This window comes from Vigna unguiculata, chromosome 5 (assembly GCF_004118075.2).
Source record: "Vigna unguiculata cultivar IT97K-499-35 chromosome 5, ASM411807v1, whole genome shotgun sequence".
NCBI classification, from domain to species: domain Eukaryota; kingdom Viridiplantae; phylum Streptophyta; class Magnoliopsida; order Fabales; family Fabaceae; genus Vigna; species Vigna unguiculata.
The window spans coordinates 27,556,339-27,575,466 of record NC_040283.1 but is presented as its reverse complement, the minus strand read 5'-3'; the positions used below and the strand labels follow the sequence as shown (position 1 = coordinate 27,575,466).

General features: G+C 33.2%; 1 pseudogene; it reads right to left on the bottom strand.

The window, feature by feature from the left end:
• Window positions 1-456: 456 nt before the first annotated feature.
• LOC114184560 lies at window positions 457-18,113 on the bottom strand (annotated as a pseudogene).
• Window positions 18,114-19,128: the final 1,015 nt, after the last annotated feature.

Genomic DNA, 19,128 nt, shown 5'->3' with positions numbered 1-19,128 from the left:
CTTTTATAACATTCTTAAAATTTTTCAATTATTGTACATTTAACTGTATTTCTTTTTTACCTTGCAGATTACAATTAGTGCAGATTACTTTATCTTTTGGGTCCATATACAAATTTTGGTGCACATTACAGTTCATGCAGATTAGTAGTGTATAATATATAGTGATTGATAAATGTTTTGATAGCTGCATTAGATATTATTTTGTTTTCCAGGATCTACTTCATTGAATTCCAGTAATGCTACTAATATATTAATACACTATTGTTTCTGTTATTCGTTATATGTATGTTGTTTTTCAATTGTTATTGTGAACAATAAATGTGTAGATACATGTACTTGGGTGTTACTAAAAAAACAACATTCATTTAAATTTACATAATTGCATTTCATTTCTTTAATTTTCTAAATGTTAAAGAATCAGAATTATATAATTTTGCTGTTACTTTTGTTGTAACTTCTATACTTTATTTTATCTGTTACTTTTTGTGTCAGTGAACAATAACAATTTTAAAATTGTTGTCATTGTTTGTACATGATAATGTTCTCTATTCTGACTTTCCATTCCATTCACAACTTTCACTTTACCATTTGATACACATCCTTCACTCAACACTACATTTGAACCTCCATTTCTCTGCAATTACAAAATTGGAAATGGAACAAACCCAAGATTAGAGAACAATACTTTGGAAGTTCAACACCATCTACATATTCTCTTAGGTATGTCTTCAATTTTAACACAAATACAAATTTAGATCTAATACCATGCATTGAGATTTTCTGTTCTATGTGGTTCGCATATTGTATCATCATGATCCTCACTTTAGTAGTAGTATTACAGAGGAACACAATCAAATCTACTAACGTTCATTTAACGTATGTACTGCACTTTCATATATATCTAAAGATTTCAATCTTCAAAATTTTTACTTTATTTCATTTTTTTCTAATTATTTTTGTAAAGAATTATTAATTATGGATTTAATTTTTATCAACGTCTATTTATATATAATATATTTTTTGTTGATATATAAGTATGTTGACAACTTATATATGTTTTGTTTTTGTTTCTGTTCTTGCAGGAAAAAATATTGATAATGTCTTTATTGTTTGAAAATAATTTAGTGTCCTCATTATTTTGTAACCATTTTTATTTGTTGATCAACACTTTGCTGTTGGTTATGCACACGAAATAGGCCCACAATGGCACTTGGTAGATGTAAATGGTAAGAGCACAACAGTTACCTATAACATGGATTCAGATAACCCAAGGATCACTGAAGGTTGGTTTAATATGAGAAATTTGTATCAAATTCAAAGTGATTCTCACATTCAATTTCAGTATTTGGGAAATTCTTTATTTCACCTAACAGTGCTTAAAGGTAGATGTACAACAAGTTTGACAACATTTATGCACCGTATTACTCATCAAAATACAAAATCTATATTTTCAGTGAAATTGACAAAGTATCAAAGCAAAGCAAGTCACTTGGTATATTCCTTCTTATTTATTCTTATGCTTATTACTATAATTAAATTGAAATACTTATACTAACAATAAACGTTTGAATCATGTAGGATTTGCCATCAAAGTTTGCCAACTTTATTCGGGAGGTGAAGGTAGAAGACGTCTTTCTTATAAGACCTAAAACTATAGTGAATTGCAAAATACTAATATCCAACAAACAACGAAGTTCAACAAAGATAGGTCAAGGTTAGGGGCTATTTTGTTCTGAAAATGAATTAAAAGAAGGAGATATTGTTGTCTTTCAAGCAGACAATGATTTCATCGAATCAAATGTTGAAGTCTTCGTTAATGGTTGTTGTTGTGATTAGATTAAGCATAATTTTGTAATGTTGATGAATTATGGTCATTGAACTTTGTTATATGTCAATATAATTGTGTACTTCATCAATTATGGTCATTGAACTTTGTTATATGACAATATAGTTGTTTATAATAAATTGTTAAACTTTTTTTAATAATTTAATAATTTATAATAATTATTAAAAATAATCCCGTGGTCATCATCAACATTTTCTTAAACATTGGTATCCAACTCTCCGGTATGCACCATGCCAGAAGTTTCTTTAGAACCTGCTGAAGTGTATGTAACACCAAATCATCATCTAGAATGAAATCATTCAGATTTGAAATACTTTAGTGACACAATAAACAAAAAATGATCCCCTAAACTCATGCCACTATTATGATTAGAGTGCAGTACGACCCGCATAACTTAGTTCACACGGGTGCAGGTTCGAAACTTTTTATAAAATTTTAGTGCGGGTTTTTTATACCCAGTCTGTAAAACCTGCGGATTGAAGGGATTTTAATCGTGGGCTACCCGCAATACACGTCACCAAGCCCAACTCAATCCAAAATTCAATTTTTCTAGCTCCTATTGGTTGTGCATTGTTTAATGAATTGAACAAACTTTTTCTATGAAAATGAACGCTAAAAAATCCCAATGTATTTTTCTAGGTGCAAGTTGAGCCGTTTAACAAACAAGTTTTGCAGAAATTAAAGTCCATTTAAAATACGGGCTGTACAGATGTATTATTTTATAGTGCAGGTTGATGCAGGTATGGTTTTAAATGGGCAAAGCCGCCCACATACCCAACTCTATTATGATGCAACCTTTTTTTTCTCACATGCGTACCTTTTTCTTTCTTTGAGCTGCATCACTAGCCTCAGCTCGGTCAATAATACCTTCAACCAGAAGATTTTGAGGATGTTCCAGATCTTCCTTCGTAACACCTGGAAATGGAAGGACTTCCTTCCTTGCAGCACCTTGCAAGTGTTTGATAGTCTTGGTATAATCTGGAATGTATGCTCCTTCTTCGTCATAGTTAATAAAAGGTGACAAATGCGGTGCCGGAATCCTATTAACGAAAGAAACATTTTAGCAATGAAACCTTTTAAAATCAAATAGGATTTCTTTAGTATACATACACTTTTCTTCAAATTTAACACATTTGTATGTGTAAAGTGTAAGTATTTTTCTAAATTGTTCCCCTTGGGTTAATGCATAACTAGTGACTAGGTTAGGACAACTATGTTGTGGAACTAATTTTCTATTTTTACATAATATGAGTTCATGCTTATTTGTTTAACGAAGCGGTTTATTGAATAAAATAAGCACATTTCAACTTTTTATATGTTTTGCTTAATATACTTGTTTTAAATTAAGCAATTTTGTACTTTTTTTCAATGAGAAAACCCCATTACATCAGTAGTTGTTTTAGAAACAATTTAATCAAACTCCCAATAAATATTATAATTAGCATAAAATTCATAAAGCAACGAATCAGTGTTATTGAATATAGGAGATGGCAGCTCCATGGCAGGATGCAGTCACTTCATTACACCAGAACCCCCTCTAGTTCAGCTACCATCATTGACTGTGTGCAATGTCGTCATTGCTTCCACACCTGTAAGTTGTGCTTCTGCTGTTGTGGCCTGGTTCATGCTTTTGCTGAGACGCCACCAATCCTGGTTCATCCTTTTTGTTTTCTTTTTTCTGTTTGCTCTTTGTTTTCTCAGCAGCAGCACCCACCCGACCCAATTTCATTTCTTTTACATCTAATCAATGCTTTTTCTCTAATATATAAATCTGAAACAGACACTACATCTATTTTCCAGCTACCCGATTGGCAACTGAACAAGGCAGTTCAAGAACGTCCAACCAGAATGACCAGGGTTGGAAGTATCGTCATCTGTTGGATGAATCAAACTTGAATACTATTATTGTCGGTAATTATTATGGGAAAATTATGAAAGAGGGGAACTACTAGAGCCAAAGAACATCAAGCGCAATAGTGCATCTTGCACCAAGACTCCAAAAAATGTAAAAGAAGATCTCTGAAAATTATTTAAAGAGAAGGCAACCACCTCTGTAAATCCTATAAATCCCATAGATACTAATGAGAGAGAAGATGAAGTTGAAATTTCAACATTTAGTAATAATGTTAAGGGGAGAGAATTATGGTAAATGGGACCAATGGATATGTTTTGTAAAATATCCGTAAAACAAGCAGGCTTGTCATTCAACCAGTGTTATTGATATCGGATAACAGAAAATATCAATGACCCAAATCCCTTGGTAAAATTATAACAGAAACCATAACAGTGGAAATATTGCGGTTAAAAAATATAATACCTATCACCGCATATAATTTTAATGAAAAAGTAATGATATTATGTATAAAAATTCAATTAATAATAACATCATATTAAAACACCACAAATTTAAAGTTCAAAACATAAAATACCAACAAATCATAAAATGTATGTATTAAGTTTCTTTCTAATCATCAGATTCTTCTTCAACTCCAACATAATTGTCTTTAATGTCAACATCTAATGGAGCATATCCCTCCTCGTCTTCTCCTCTTGAAAAACTTTTGTCAAAGTTAAGTAATCTTTCAAACTCGGAATCAAAGCTATCATGCAATTCATTTTGAACTTGAATTTGAGTCCTCTCTTTACCCTTCCTGGGTTGTGTTGGAGTTAGAGTTGGAGTTGCACCTGGACCTTTCTTAGAAGCATAGGAAGATCCAATAACAATACCATCACTTGATGGTTTCTTTCTTTGATTAGTTGCTTGTCTCCTTGTATAAACTACCGGTTTTCCAATACCTAAAGCTTCATAAATAGTTACCCAATTAAGAGTGGGACCATCATGAAAAACCAAATCATTACCCCCTTTTTATTATCGTTATCACCATCAACTTCTCCCACTAACCACTCATTACATTCATCAATGTCATTGAATAGAATAGGGTCTATTTCATCCCTAATATTGTATGTTTAAGCAAGTTGTTGATTATAGTTTATGTAAACCAAATCATGCAATCTTTTGTGGTCCAGCCTATTCATTTTCTTTGAATGAATCTGCAATGCAAATAAGTAATATGTGAATTAATTTCTTTCTACAACTTACAACTAAGATAATAATGAAATGAGTCATGTCTTATTACTTGCTCAAAAACACTCCAATTGCGCTCACATCCCAATGAATTACATGTCAAGCTTAAAATCTTGATTGCTAGCTTTTGTAAGTTGAGAGCTGCATGCCCATAATTCTTCCACCATTGAGATACACAAGCAAAGAAAGTAGCTTAGAATGTAACCATTATATCTTAGTGCGATTTAAAAAGTGTTTAAGTATCTCACCTAGGATTGTGGTTTTTCTTGATTCTTTGACAAAATCATCACCAAAGAGTCCATTTGCACTCTTATAAAAAGGCAACTTAGTTAAAATCCTCTTTGTTGCACATCTTTACTTGGCACCAAAGAGTCCATTTGTAACTTCCAAATCATATTCCATGTGTGGGTTGGAATAAAAGAACTCTGGATTCAAAAAGTGACCAGCAGCATGCAATGGACGATGAAGTTAACATGTCCATCTGTTATCAATGATTGTAAATACATCATTGTATTTACTTTCATCATTGTTGAATGACTTCATTATTGTTTCCTTGGCTTTCTCCATTGCTTCATATATATAACCCATAGCTGCTTTTCTTTCCCCATCAACTAGACAAAGCACATGAATAAGAGGAGCCATGACTTGAGAATATATAGTACTTGAATCCAAAATTAAGGCATAAGAACAATTTTTGTAGCCTCCCTCCCCTTGACTTCCTTAGATAGGTTGTTATTGCTCTATTCATTAGAAGTGAACATTCATCTCAATTTTTTCTTCTCTTGATGCAACCTTTGTAACGATAAATAAGAGATAGCAAACCTTGTAACGACATGTCTTACTAATTCCCACTTATTTGTAAATTGTCTCAACAAACTCAAGGTACTAGAATGACTATAGATAAAGCCAACAAGACTAACTCTTCTTTGAATTGTCTTCTTTATCAAATGAAGTTTTCCAATGTCTTCAAGCATCAAATCTATACCATGGGCAGCACAAGGAGTCCAATAGAGATGGAGTATTTTCTCTTCTAACAACTTACCAGCCAACACATAATTGCTCCTATTATCTGTTATAACTTGAACAACATTTTCTTCTCCAATCTCCTCCACAAGGGAATCAAGCATCTCGAATAGTTTTTCTCCTGTCTTCACAATGTTTGAACCATCAATGGACTTGAAAAACATTATCCCTATAGGGGAGCTCACCAAAAAGTTAATCAAGCATCGTTGCTTTCAGTCAGTCCATGCATCTGACATAATAGAACAACCATGTTTTCTCCATTGCAATTTATGATCTTGCAACAACTTTCAATGTACTCAACTTCCTTGTTGAGAAGTGGAACTCTAATTTCATGATAACTAGGAGCGGGTAAATTAGGTCCATAAGCACCTATGGCATCAATCATATCTTGAAAACTTTTCAACTTCATGAGGTTGAATGACAAGCCTGCTTGGTACCAAAATCGAGCAATATATTGATGAACTGAGGCCTTTAAATTTTTGTCACATGCCTCTTTGATGTTAGTTTGCCTTAGTTTTTCCTTTATTTTCTCTTCTCTATTGCAACAGTTGGATTTTACAAAAAATATCCATGGTCCTTTTCTTTCACCGCTATTTCTCCCTTTATCATTACTAGCCGTAGAAATTTTAACCTCATCTTCACTCTCATGATTATCATTTGTTGCACTATATCCAGGATTGACGGAGGAGTTGTCTACTTTTTCTTTATATAGTTTCCAAAGTTCTTCTCTCACATTTTTCGGAGTCTTGGTGCAAGCAACAGCATTGCCCTTCTTTGCCATTAGATGTTCTTTTGCTCTATTAACTCCTCCTTTCATAATATTTGAGCGGGCTAGGCCCAATTGTTTAAAGAATGACTATTTTAAAGAGTCAAACTTCTTTCTCCCATTCACGCGTGCAATTAGGGTTTTCATTCTTCCTCACAACCACGTCGCCACTTTTGCTGCAAGTTTCGTTTCGTCTCTTCTCTTTTGTTCAACTTTTTTTTCTTTTTAGTCTGATTTTTTTGACACAACCGCTCTGCCATCGCAATCCACCATGCCAAAATCGGCAGCCATGGGCCGCCATGGAAAATCCGATTCGCCTCCGCCTTATTGAGGCAGCAGGCTCGGAAACCGGTACCGATTTATGCCATGGCGCCGCCATGGCCAATATTCAATCACACTGCACTCAACCTTGTCAGATTGAAGAGCTTTAAAGATATGATGAACTCCATTGGTGCTTATGGTCCATATTTGCCAATTCCTACTACTTATCATGAAATTAGAGACCAACTTGTTAGCAAGGAGATGTAGTGGCAAAGCTTCTTGAGAACCTAGTAGGCCTTGGTCCCCTGATTATTTTAATATTTAAAAAAATTAATACATAAACAAATATTATTTTTAATTATAGTATATTTGGTCCCTTCAAATTTGTATACATTTATAAATAAAATTTTAGGATAGACTTATTAGAGTCAATATGATCATTCTATATTGGTAGATACATGGACAAACATGAAATAATGATGCTTAATTAACTTTTCGGTGAACACTATTCTAGGGATAATGTTTGTGAAGTACATCTATTGACTCTAAATTTGTGAAGATAAGGAAGAAAACTATTTCATATACTTGATACCTTTATGCACGAGGTTGGAGAAAATGATCTTCAAGTTATCACAAATAATGGAAGTAATTATGTGTTAGCTAATAAGTTATTGGAGGGGAATCTATATTGGACTCTTTGTCTAGCTCATTGAATATGACTCCTGAAATCATTTTAAAGCTCCCTTTAATAAAGAAGACAATTACGAGGGGAATTAGTCTTGTGGATATATCTATAACCATTATAGTACCTTAAGTTTGTTGAGATAATTAACAAACCATAGCTAATTGATAAGACACTCAGTTAAAAAATGCAAATTCATTCATGTTAAAATAGTTTATATTATTGTTTTGACCTCAAGTCCGTTAAGACAACTTCATTAGGGTAATGACTGCATCTGATGTTATGCGCTCTAAAGTGTGAAACTCTTTCACGGTTGTCTTTAAAAGGTACCTCGGAGGATTGAAGCATGAAGATGTATTTAAATTACCATTTGCCTCAACTCCTAAGCGATGTGGAACTATTAGAATTCAGGAACAAGCCCTCCAGCCAAGGGTTAAGGAGGTTCTCAGGAGTTGAGTTGATAGCCCTAATGGTTTTTTGTTAAGTTGTTGGAATAAATGAGGAAGGATTCACCTACAAAAGACTATCCACAAACCAATGGGGCTATCAATGCAGCTCCTAAAAGCCTCACTCAATTCACCTCAAAAGCACTCCATCCAAATTCGTTAAGAACATTTATCTTTTAAGAAAAAGATGTTTTTTGTTGTATCTATAAGTTACCTAGTATGCTAATGGTTTCTTCTCTTTCTTTAATCCTCTATTCTAAGCCATTAATCCTAATACGTATGCATATATATGTATCTGAATCAATAGAACTATTGGAATAATTGAGAAAGAACCCACCTACAAAAAGACTTTATACAAACCATTGGGCTATCAACGTAGCTCCTAAGAGCCTCACTCCATTCACCTCAAAAGAACTCCATCCAAATTCATTAAGAACAATTATCTTTTAAGAAAAAAATGTTTTTTGTTGTATCTATATGTTACCTAGTATCCCAAGGGTTTCTTCTCTTACTTTAATCTTCTATTCTAAGCCATTGATCCTAATATGTAACATTGTTAAACTCGGGAGTTTATGTAAACTCGTGGGAGTCTAGTAAACTCGGATCCATGAGTTTACTTTAATTAAAAATATATTAAAATATTTATAAATAATATAATAGTTTATTGTTATATAATATTACAAATAATTTTTTATGTTTTAATAAAATTTTATTATTATTATTATCATCAAAATATCAGTTTTTCTTGTAATGTGTGTTTTCCTAATTGACACGACTCAAACACCAAACTAGACAACTTGGATAAACGGGAAACAAGCATTTGTAATTTGGCCAAACTGGGATGACATAGCTGAGCATGAAGGAGAGAGGGAGACTCCATAATTGTGTCAACATGTGCATATGAACGAAGATGATAAAGACCATTAGACTCAGATTCGGTGCCAATCACCTATCTTAAACTCCGATCTTGTAAACAAACAAAAGTTATGGTAAAAAAAATAACACAGTCAAGAAAACGAGTTAGATAACTAATGGATAATAAGTTTAGAATGGATCCAGGGACATGAAGAACATTATCAATGGATAAAGAAGGAAAAAGGTTAACAGTCTCAACACCATGTGCTAAAACCATAGATCCATTAGCCATTGTAACAAAAGGTAAATTCTTCATAGATGTTAAAGAAAAAAACATATTTGTTTCCAGGAATGTAATATGGGCTCCTGAATAAGAACCCAAGGACCAATAGAAGAAGATTGAGTCAGACCAAGAAAAGATATACTTGTGCATGCAACATAACCAGTGAAACTAGAGGGCTTACGATCCTCACACCATTTAAGAAAGTCACTGAAGAGAGCAGATTTGTCTGTAGGAGCATATGAAGGGGGATCCACAGCAACTAAATGTGAGGGAGGATCAGTCTGAACAACAACAACAGATCGAAGAGAACGACCATGTAAAGCATAACACCTTTCAATTTTGTGGCCTAGCTTCCCACAATGGTCACACTTATGATGCCCTTTGCCTGGCTGGAGAGAGTGATTGCTATTATCATGTTGAGATGTGAAAGTAGAGGAATCATCGGCAAAAACAGATGGATCATTAAGAGGTTTACATGGCACATGCAAAAGGGTGGAACATGTAGAAGTAAAATTGGGTATGATAAGCGAACCCAAAATCTGATCACAGACATGGGAATATTCATCAACATGTTCGTGTAAAGTCAAACCATGAAGAACTTTGATCGTTGCTCAAATTCTTGAGCAGGAGTAGAGGCAGGAGGTAGTAACTCATTAAATTTATGAAAAAGAGCATGCATTTTACGCAAATGGCACATATGACTGCGCGTGGCAGTTCCAATGGCGATGATGCCAACGGCGTGGTGGTCGCCTAACCCGAACAATTTGAGTGGGGGGTCGCTGACCTAAATAGTGGCTCCAACAGCGGCGGAAATGACGGGGAGATGTCAGTAACAATGGCGAAGACGGTGCAAATGATAGTGATTGTGGCGGCTACAAAAAAGAAATGTATATGGGGTTATTAAGGAACCTTGGCTTTAGATACCATATTAAATATAGTGAAAACTAGGTTTAGGGTTAATCTCCCTTGTGTCTACATCGGGTAAAATATTTATACGAAAGAATGATACAAGTATATATGACAACTAAACATAAATATGTAAATAGAAGATATTGTTACAAACAAATATCAATAATATCTACCAATATAAAAAAAAATGTCTATATTTCCCTAATTAACAATAGAAGCTATGTTTCCTTAATTAATATAAACGTAATATATCTAACAATATGTAAATTGAAATGATCTCTCTATCATCTAGAGTCATCTTCATGGTTTGGAAAGTTTAGTCATATTGTTCGAATGTTGGACTAAAACACAATGAAGAATATCATTCAATTTTTTGTTATAGATCTCTTGGACAATGTATTTATCCAATTGGGTATGCAGCCAAAATTGCTCAGCTAAAGCAACATTCTCACAAACATTTTCAGACCAAAGATCTTAACATCTCAAATACTACCTAGGCATTGAATTATGGCTCAACAAAAAGAAGGTATTGTGATTATTCAAAGGAAATATGCTTAATATATTCAAAATAGGAACGATTGATTGTAGAGCCATGGATAGTCTAATGACTCTGAATCTAAAATTAATGGAAGAACAAAGTAAGCCCTTCTCAAATCCAAAGTGATAAGAAGACTTGTAACAAAACTTATTTATCTCATCATTCCTAGACTTGACTCATCATTTGTAATTTGGTGTGGTTAGCTCCTCACATGGATCACTAGAATGTTGTCTTTCACTTCTCAAATGTCTCAAGAAAGCTCCAAGACAAGATTTGTTATATGAATATAAAGGAAGTGCCCAAATATTTGGATATTGAGATGTTGATTAGGCAAGGTCTCCTATGGACAAACGTTCGAGTATTGTATATTGTGTTTTCACATGGAGGAATACAATTTCATGGAAAAGCATGAAACAAAATGTAGTTTCTCAATCAAGTATTGAGACTTAATAGAGGGCAATATCTTGAAAAATGAGTATGTATTGTGATAATCAAACAACTCTTCACATTGCTTCGTGATAGGATGTGTTAGAATATAATCAACAGTTACAGATTTCTAGAAATCAACCGTTACATAATCTCATAAATTTGGGTGATTGATTCCATATTATTATGTCTCTTTATTGTAATTGATTTTATTCAATAGTATAAATACATATTTTGTGCTCTACATTAGACACCCAATACATTTAGAACATATACAATTCTATATGGTATCAGAGTCAAGTTTTGATACTGGGACATGTGGGTTATGGGCCCACCACGCAACTCTTCACACAAAGAGGAATGGAGTATAGATCTTGTGTTGGATATAAGAGAGTGTGAGGAACCTGATTATTAAGGACAGAGGAAAGCATTGGATTGATCAAATAACATGCTATCAGAATGACATCTCCCCAAAATCGAAGAGGAATATTGTAGTGAAGAAGATGAGTATGAACAGTTTCAACCAAGTGTCGATTCTTTCTTTCGACGACACCTTCTGTTGTGGTGTGTGAGAGCAAGATGTTTGATGGAGGATATCATGTGAATTCAGAAAAGACTGAAATTGGAAAGAAATATATTCACGAGCATTGTCAGTGCGTAAAATTTAATAGATGTGTCAAATTGATTGATTTTGAATTTCAGTCGAGAAACCTTGGAATATAGAAAAAACATCAAAACAATTTTTCATCAAGAATACCCAAGTACATCTAGAGAAATCGTCAATGAAAGTAACAAAGTAATAAAAACTCAAAGTAGAACAGACATGACTAGAACCCCAAATATCGAAGTGAGCTAAGGCAAAAGGTGACAAAGCACTTTTATTAACTCGAGTACCATAGGTATAACAAGTGTGCTTTCGGTTAGGGAGAGCCATTGAAATACTCGAAAAGATATCATCGCCTGGTAAGCAAACTTAACTATCTCACCATCATTAGACCCGACTTCACTTTCGCGGTTAGTGTGGTAAGCCAATTTCTAAATGCTCCTTGTGATAGCCATTGGGATGTTGTGACACGTATTCTTCGGTACATAAAAAAGGCTCCAGGACAAGGATTATTACATGAAGACAAAGGCAATACTTAGATCGCTTGTTACTCTGATGCAGATTGGACAGGATCACCATCAAATAGAAGATTCACTTTTGGGTATTGTGTTCTTATCGGAGGTAACCTTATCTCATGGAGGACAAAAAGCAAAATATAGTTGCCAGATCTAGTGCTAAAGTAGAATATCGTGCTATGGCAGCAGCCATTTGTGAGCTTACGTCTGTTAGGCAACCACTACTACAACTAAAAATAGGGGACATCCATGAAACAAAGCTTATTTGTGACAATCAAGTTGCATTTCACATTGCATCAAACCTGATCTTCCATGAAAGAACCAAACACATTGAAATTGATCATCACTTTGTTAGAGAAAAGGTGCTCTCTGAAGAAATCACTATTGATTTTGTCAACTCTAGCAATCAGTTGGTTGACATTTTCACTAAGTCCCTTAGAGGCTCTCAGATTGAGTACATTTGTAACAACCTTGGTGCATATGACATATATGCTCCACCTTGAGGGGGAGTGTTAGAATATAATCAATTGTTACAGATTTTTAGAAAATCAACTGTTACATAATCTCGTATGTTAGGGTGATTGATTCCATATTATTATGTGCCTTTATTGTAATTGATTATATTCAATAATATAAATACATATTGTGCTCTGCATTAGACACACAATACATTCAGGACATATACAATTCTATAGGATGAAACACATAGAAACCAATTGTCATTTTGTTAAAGAAAAATTGTTGTCCAAGGAAATTTGCATTTAATTTGTTGGCAATCAACTTGCAAACATTTTTAAAAATTCCACGAGAGTAGTCGGGTTATTTCAAACTTGGAACATACAATCTATATGCTACAACTTTAGAGAGAGTATTTGAATAGTTTATATTTTCTTTTGAGAAAAAGTTGTTTTCTATTATATTTGTATGTAATCATGATTCCACTCAAAATTGAGTGCTTGCTTATGAAGCTTCAATTGTTAGAGACAAGAATTTATACAAGGAGTAAAACAAGCAACAAAAGAAATCAACCATCAAGTGATGGCATAGTTATTGGATCTTCCAAGCTTCCAACAAAGGTTTAGATGCAATTGCAGTCTCAATAGGAACAAGGGGCAAGGAGAAGATTATATTTGGGGTTAAAATTAGAATTTGATATCTCTGGCACTGAGTTTGAAGAAACTGAAGAATTACTTAACTTTAACAAGTATTTATGTAAAGGGAAAAGAGGAGGGAAATGCTCCAATTATGTTGGGATATACGAATAGCTAGAAGACTAGAAATTTAGGACATTTGTCTTATGTTTTGTCATTACTTTAAGTATTGGACTTGAACTAGGTGTTTTTTTCATTTGATTTTATCATTATTTGAATTTCTCGACTTGCTATTATTATTAATTATATAGTTGCCTCTCATTATTTTTCATTATAATTATATTTCTATTTTTTATCTATCAACATGTTTGTCATTACTTTAAGTCTTGGACTTGAACTAGGTGTTTTGCATTTGATTTTATCATTATTTGAATTTCTCGACTTGCTATTATTATTAATTATATACTTGCCTCTCCTTATTTGTCATTATAATTATATTTCTACATTTTATTTATCTACATGTTTGTAAGAGAGAAATTGCTAGTACAATCACCACCAAACAATGGTTTTATTAGAAATGCAATTGAACTGGAAGTTACCTTCCAGCCAAATAATTCTCAGTTCGCAAAGTAATCCGTGCGTTCACACAATCGTATACCCATTGTGGTTGAACGTAATCTCTTGATAGAAATCTATGTCCTTGTGTTTCCCTGTCAACAATCTAAACATATGAACTAATAGATTAGTGAACTAGAAAGGAAGGAGCGAAATGTAAAATATAAGAACACTTTAATCACAAACCTGATGAGAGATGCCTTGGTCAGATTCCCCAAAAGGTGCCCCTTCTCCGTCCCAGGAAACAATGCAAACAAAAGCAGGAATAACAAAAAGCAATGATTCCCTAGGTACCTGAATAATTTGACGACAATAGTTGAAGATAACGCAAAAATGTACACAACCACAACAAAATTTCTAAGAACTTTAGCTTGGAGTAAAAACAGAAAAAACAACAATTTTGAGCCAAAGTCTGATAAGATGTTTGTGTTATATGCATAGAGATGGATCATGTAACAACTATCTAAATAGTATAAAACAAAACTATTACATAAATTGTTAATGTGCCAACACAACACACAAATTCACATAATAAATAATAACATATGCAACACTCAAAACAATGAAAGAGAATAATAACTCAATTTTTTTCCTACCAAAATATAATGATTTTCTTTAGGAGAATCTTTCTGTTGGTACAAATAGTAAGTTTAGGAAAGGAAAAGCTTTAGCAAGGGTTTACAACAGGTACAGACATATAACTTTCCTCCACTAAAAGTCTACCAGTAAGAATCATATTGAAGAACTTGTGAACAATATTTCAATCCTTAAGATTCAGGTGGTTGTACCAACAACATTAATTTCCTATTTAGGACTATTTACATATAATCCACCAGTATATAGCTAGAGCTCAACAACAGTAGCTATTCAAGTTTTTAGACAATTCCTGCAGAATAACACCATATATAATGTAGGGAATTACTCAGGTGAGAAACTTGGTTATTGTAAGGAAAGACAACAATGGATATACAACATTGTATTTTATTTGAATGGTCAATTATTAGATAAATAAATTGATAGAAGACTTTTTAATTATCAGTTATTGCAAACTTTCAATCTTAATCATTTCACATATAGTGTATGTTCGCTAACAATGTCGTTGTGATTTTCTGAAGCAACTAATAGAATTTTGTGCTGATTTCACTATGATAGCAAGTCAAGAAATTTCGTGGTGATTTTCAGCATGGATTCATATTGCCAGTTCAAGCATACCATAGTTCTTACATTCTTAAAATGATAATTGTTTATATATGTCACATATTTAGTTTAGTTTAACTCTTCAAGACATTACCTAAATTATAATCATCACCAATCCCTATCTCTTGGTTAGTTTTCCCTTTTTTTTTTAGAAAAAACTGAAATGTGACTCAGCAAATACTATGTCCACAAATTCCCAGCTATTGACCAAAACTACTTTTAGATAGTGCCACTAAGACCATCAAAAGGTCTTACCTCTCTAATTAGGAAGAATTTCATATTTTTAAAGAGCTTTTTACATTCTTTTGTATCTTGATCCTCTTCATTTTCACCCAGCAACTTCCTCAAGAAGGTGCATTTGTGCTCTAGGTTCATTAGAAGGAAGTTGATGTTGAAGTTGAGCAAGTCTTAGTTCAGCAGTTTCATTTCCACTCTCTGACTCTTCTTGCTTGGTCTCCGCTTGTTCAGATTCAGTTTGAGAAACTTCAGAATTCACTACATAAGATATGGCATTGGCACCAAAATACCTCGACAGAGCACATATATCTGCATGATTTGAAAAAGAAATTTAATCACCAGATACACAAAAACACTAATCAAGTTTCTAAAGTTCCATTTAAGTTGAGAAACATGGTACCAGCTGCCAAAGCTTCCAAGTGAGGATCAAGTATGGGAGGATACTTCAAATTTATAGAATGATAGAGGCGGAAATTGACAAAACTAAGAAGAGGCTGTATCAATATACAAGATCAAGAAATTAAGTCAGCGTAGCAAATAAGGATGAATATAAAGGATTAGGAGAGAAGCATGTCCAATAAGACATGACCAGGGGGTTAGATAGCTAAATTTGGTTTTGGTTTGATTTCAACATGATCATGACACAACACCAGAACTTATTTAAATTAAATGTTCACACGATTAAAATATACAGACCTACAGTCCTGTAATTGGGATGACAATAATGCTGTCTACTTTGTAGAAAAAAGACATTAAACAAACAAGAATATGAAACTAACCTCATATAATTGCAAGAAGTTTAGCATGGTAGTGATGTCAACGTCATCAGATACAACCTGCTGTAGTGAATGACGAGTTAACCATGTTATTGTCTGACCCTCGACCTCAGCCTGCACAAAAAACAAAACCAATCCATCAATTCATAGCATACAATTAACATTACTAAACAATTAAAAATGTCGATATTTGTACCTGGTAGTAAATTCCTTTTACAGAAACAAATGTTTTTCTTAACTTGTTAGTGCAAGATATGAATGCTTGTCATTCGTGTGCCAATCTGGTGAACAGGTAAGAAATGAGAAAAACCACAGATAAAAAACATATCGGCAGAAAATAGGAATATACCAATCAGACTTAGCAAATCCATTCATATCTTAACTCCTTGTTTTCAAGGAAAAATATAGCCGCAAAAGGCTGATTCCTCATTATTATATTGATCCCAAGTTGTCCAATATTCCAAGTATATACCTTCGACATTTATGGACACACTCCACTTCAAATTTTTTACTCACTGATGCAGGTAATGCTGCAAAAAGGTGAACCATTGTAAGGCAATCATCCAATTCTCCAAGTGCATCCACAAATCTCGGGTATCTATAATTCAATAAATAATCAATTAAATTGAAAATTCATCTCCAGTTATAATAATACATAAATTGAAATCAACAAAACCTAACAAACCTCTGTCGAATAATCCTATCTATCTTGGGTTTGGGGGTTTTCTCCTGCAGTCTGTTTGCACGTTCATGATTTTTCTTTGCCTCCGCTTTTTTTATTTTTCTCTCATGAACTCTTATTGGTCTATGTATTTCAACCAAAGGCTCGTGATGCAGGAAGGCAACATCCTTCACATGGCAATAAGTCTGATGAGTTCCCTTGAACTTTATCTTAGGCTCCCGAGGAGTTACACCTTTCAAAATACATAGTTTCCTAAAATTTATAAAAGACAATATTAGAATCAAAGTCTTTATCAAGTGACTAAGTTATGCAGATTCCATATTATATCAAATCAGTAATGAGAAGATATAAATGATTCAGGCAGTCATCTTCAACCCAAATGCACCCTCATTTCCCTCCAAAGCATCAAAAGACACAATTGATCAAACAAGGACAACATAATTTAATTTATATATCAGCCTATTATAGTACCTGAAAAGGGGTGGACTGATTTGAAGTTGCTTGAGTGCCTGTGACCTGATAACAAACTTCGCAGCATTTCCCTCCTATTTCTTTCCCTGCGACACGAAACAAGTATATGCTCTTAACACACTTTCAAAATGTTTTTAGTTCAAGGTATCGAAAAGAATTTTCGAGAAAGTTAACTAGGGAATATCACATTCTAATGTTTGGTAAAAGTTTGGAATATATGTCACAGAAAGGGTTGATTCCCGGGAATATAAAATGTTCGTCTTTCCCTCGCGTTCCCATGGAGATATTGTATTTTCACTCATCCACTTTTACTATTTAATTATTCAAAATCAATTTAATTTTTGTCTAACAATTCAAAATAAAATGTTCGTCTTTCACTCATCCACTTGTATTTTCACTCATCCACTCATGAAAATAACACTTCTCACCATAATATTCGAGGAAATATGATTCCTGGAAATACAGCATTATACCTTGAAACAAACGCCCTTTAACCAGGAAATTTTAATTTGTATCTCTAGTTCGGTAATCTAAGTGAATAGCTAGAAGTGAAATATTATGAACTCCAAATTTTCTCATACCCAATACCTAACCACGATATCAGTATCGACCAAAAGAAAAATAAAATAAAATAAACATGGTCCATAAATTAAAATACGAAGAGAGAAACAAACAAAGTTGGGATAAAAAGAAAGAAGAATGATTTCATGATCACGAAAGCAAACAGAGTTCAGGAATTAGAAGGTCAGCAGAGAAGCCGAAAAGCGTGTGCAGAACTCACAGGGAGTCTGTAGTGCTTCACCATTGCTGGCGTTGAATGAAGAGGTTGTGTCTGTTAATCCGGTTTATGTTAAGGCTGGTGTTGCTTCTCACAAGGTATGTTTGGGGGTGACCAATGGTTTTGTTTTAAATGCTCAAAGAGAAGAAAAAACGCAGTTATGACTCGTGTTTGATGTCCCCACACACAATCTCAGTGAGGCTACTAAAACCACGTCGCCCTTTTATGCATCAAATTTTATGTCTTTCTCCCTTCCCTCTTTTTTCTCGGCTTTTCCTTGCACCACTATAATTACTACTTTCATCTTTAAAATTTTTAAAATGACACTTCTATTTTATTTAATTTGTTACTTTCAAATTATTTATTTTGGAAATCTTTCCGAATAATTTTTTCCAAAACATATGAGATGTTTTTTTAAAATCGGACTTTTGGAACAAAATCTATAAAATATAAAATACATGACATCCTTTCTAGAGCAAATCTTGTAGACAAACTTTATAAAACAAGTTTTATTTAAGGTTAAATTATTACTTTGGTATTTTTTTAAGAAGTTTCAAATTGGTTTTACACTTTTTTTTTCTCAATTTGGTCTTGATTTTTTAAAAATAATTCAATTTGGTCATTTCCGTTAGTTTGACCAAATGATAGTTAAAGTCATGGTCATATGTCATTTTTTGGTTTTTTTCTTATTTTGTACTTTTTACACATGTCACTTTATACTTGTACCACGTGTTAAGAAATCTCAATTTGCTTCCTATATTTGTTTTTAGTTTCAATTTAGTCTTATTTTTTGTAAAAATAGAGCAATATTTTCCCTTCTTAAATTGAGACTCAAATTACTTCTTGTATAAATCTTATGGTGATATTCTTACTAAAATTAACATTTTTATTAAATATTTCTGGAAATATTTTTAAATTAACTTTAAAATTTATATGAAATACATGTTCGAAATCATATTAGTTAGAGTTTGAATGTGATTAATAAATCTAGCACGAAGCGGAACACAAATCATGCAACTAAACAGTGTATGAACAAATTAAA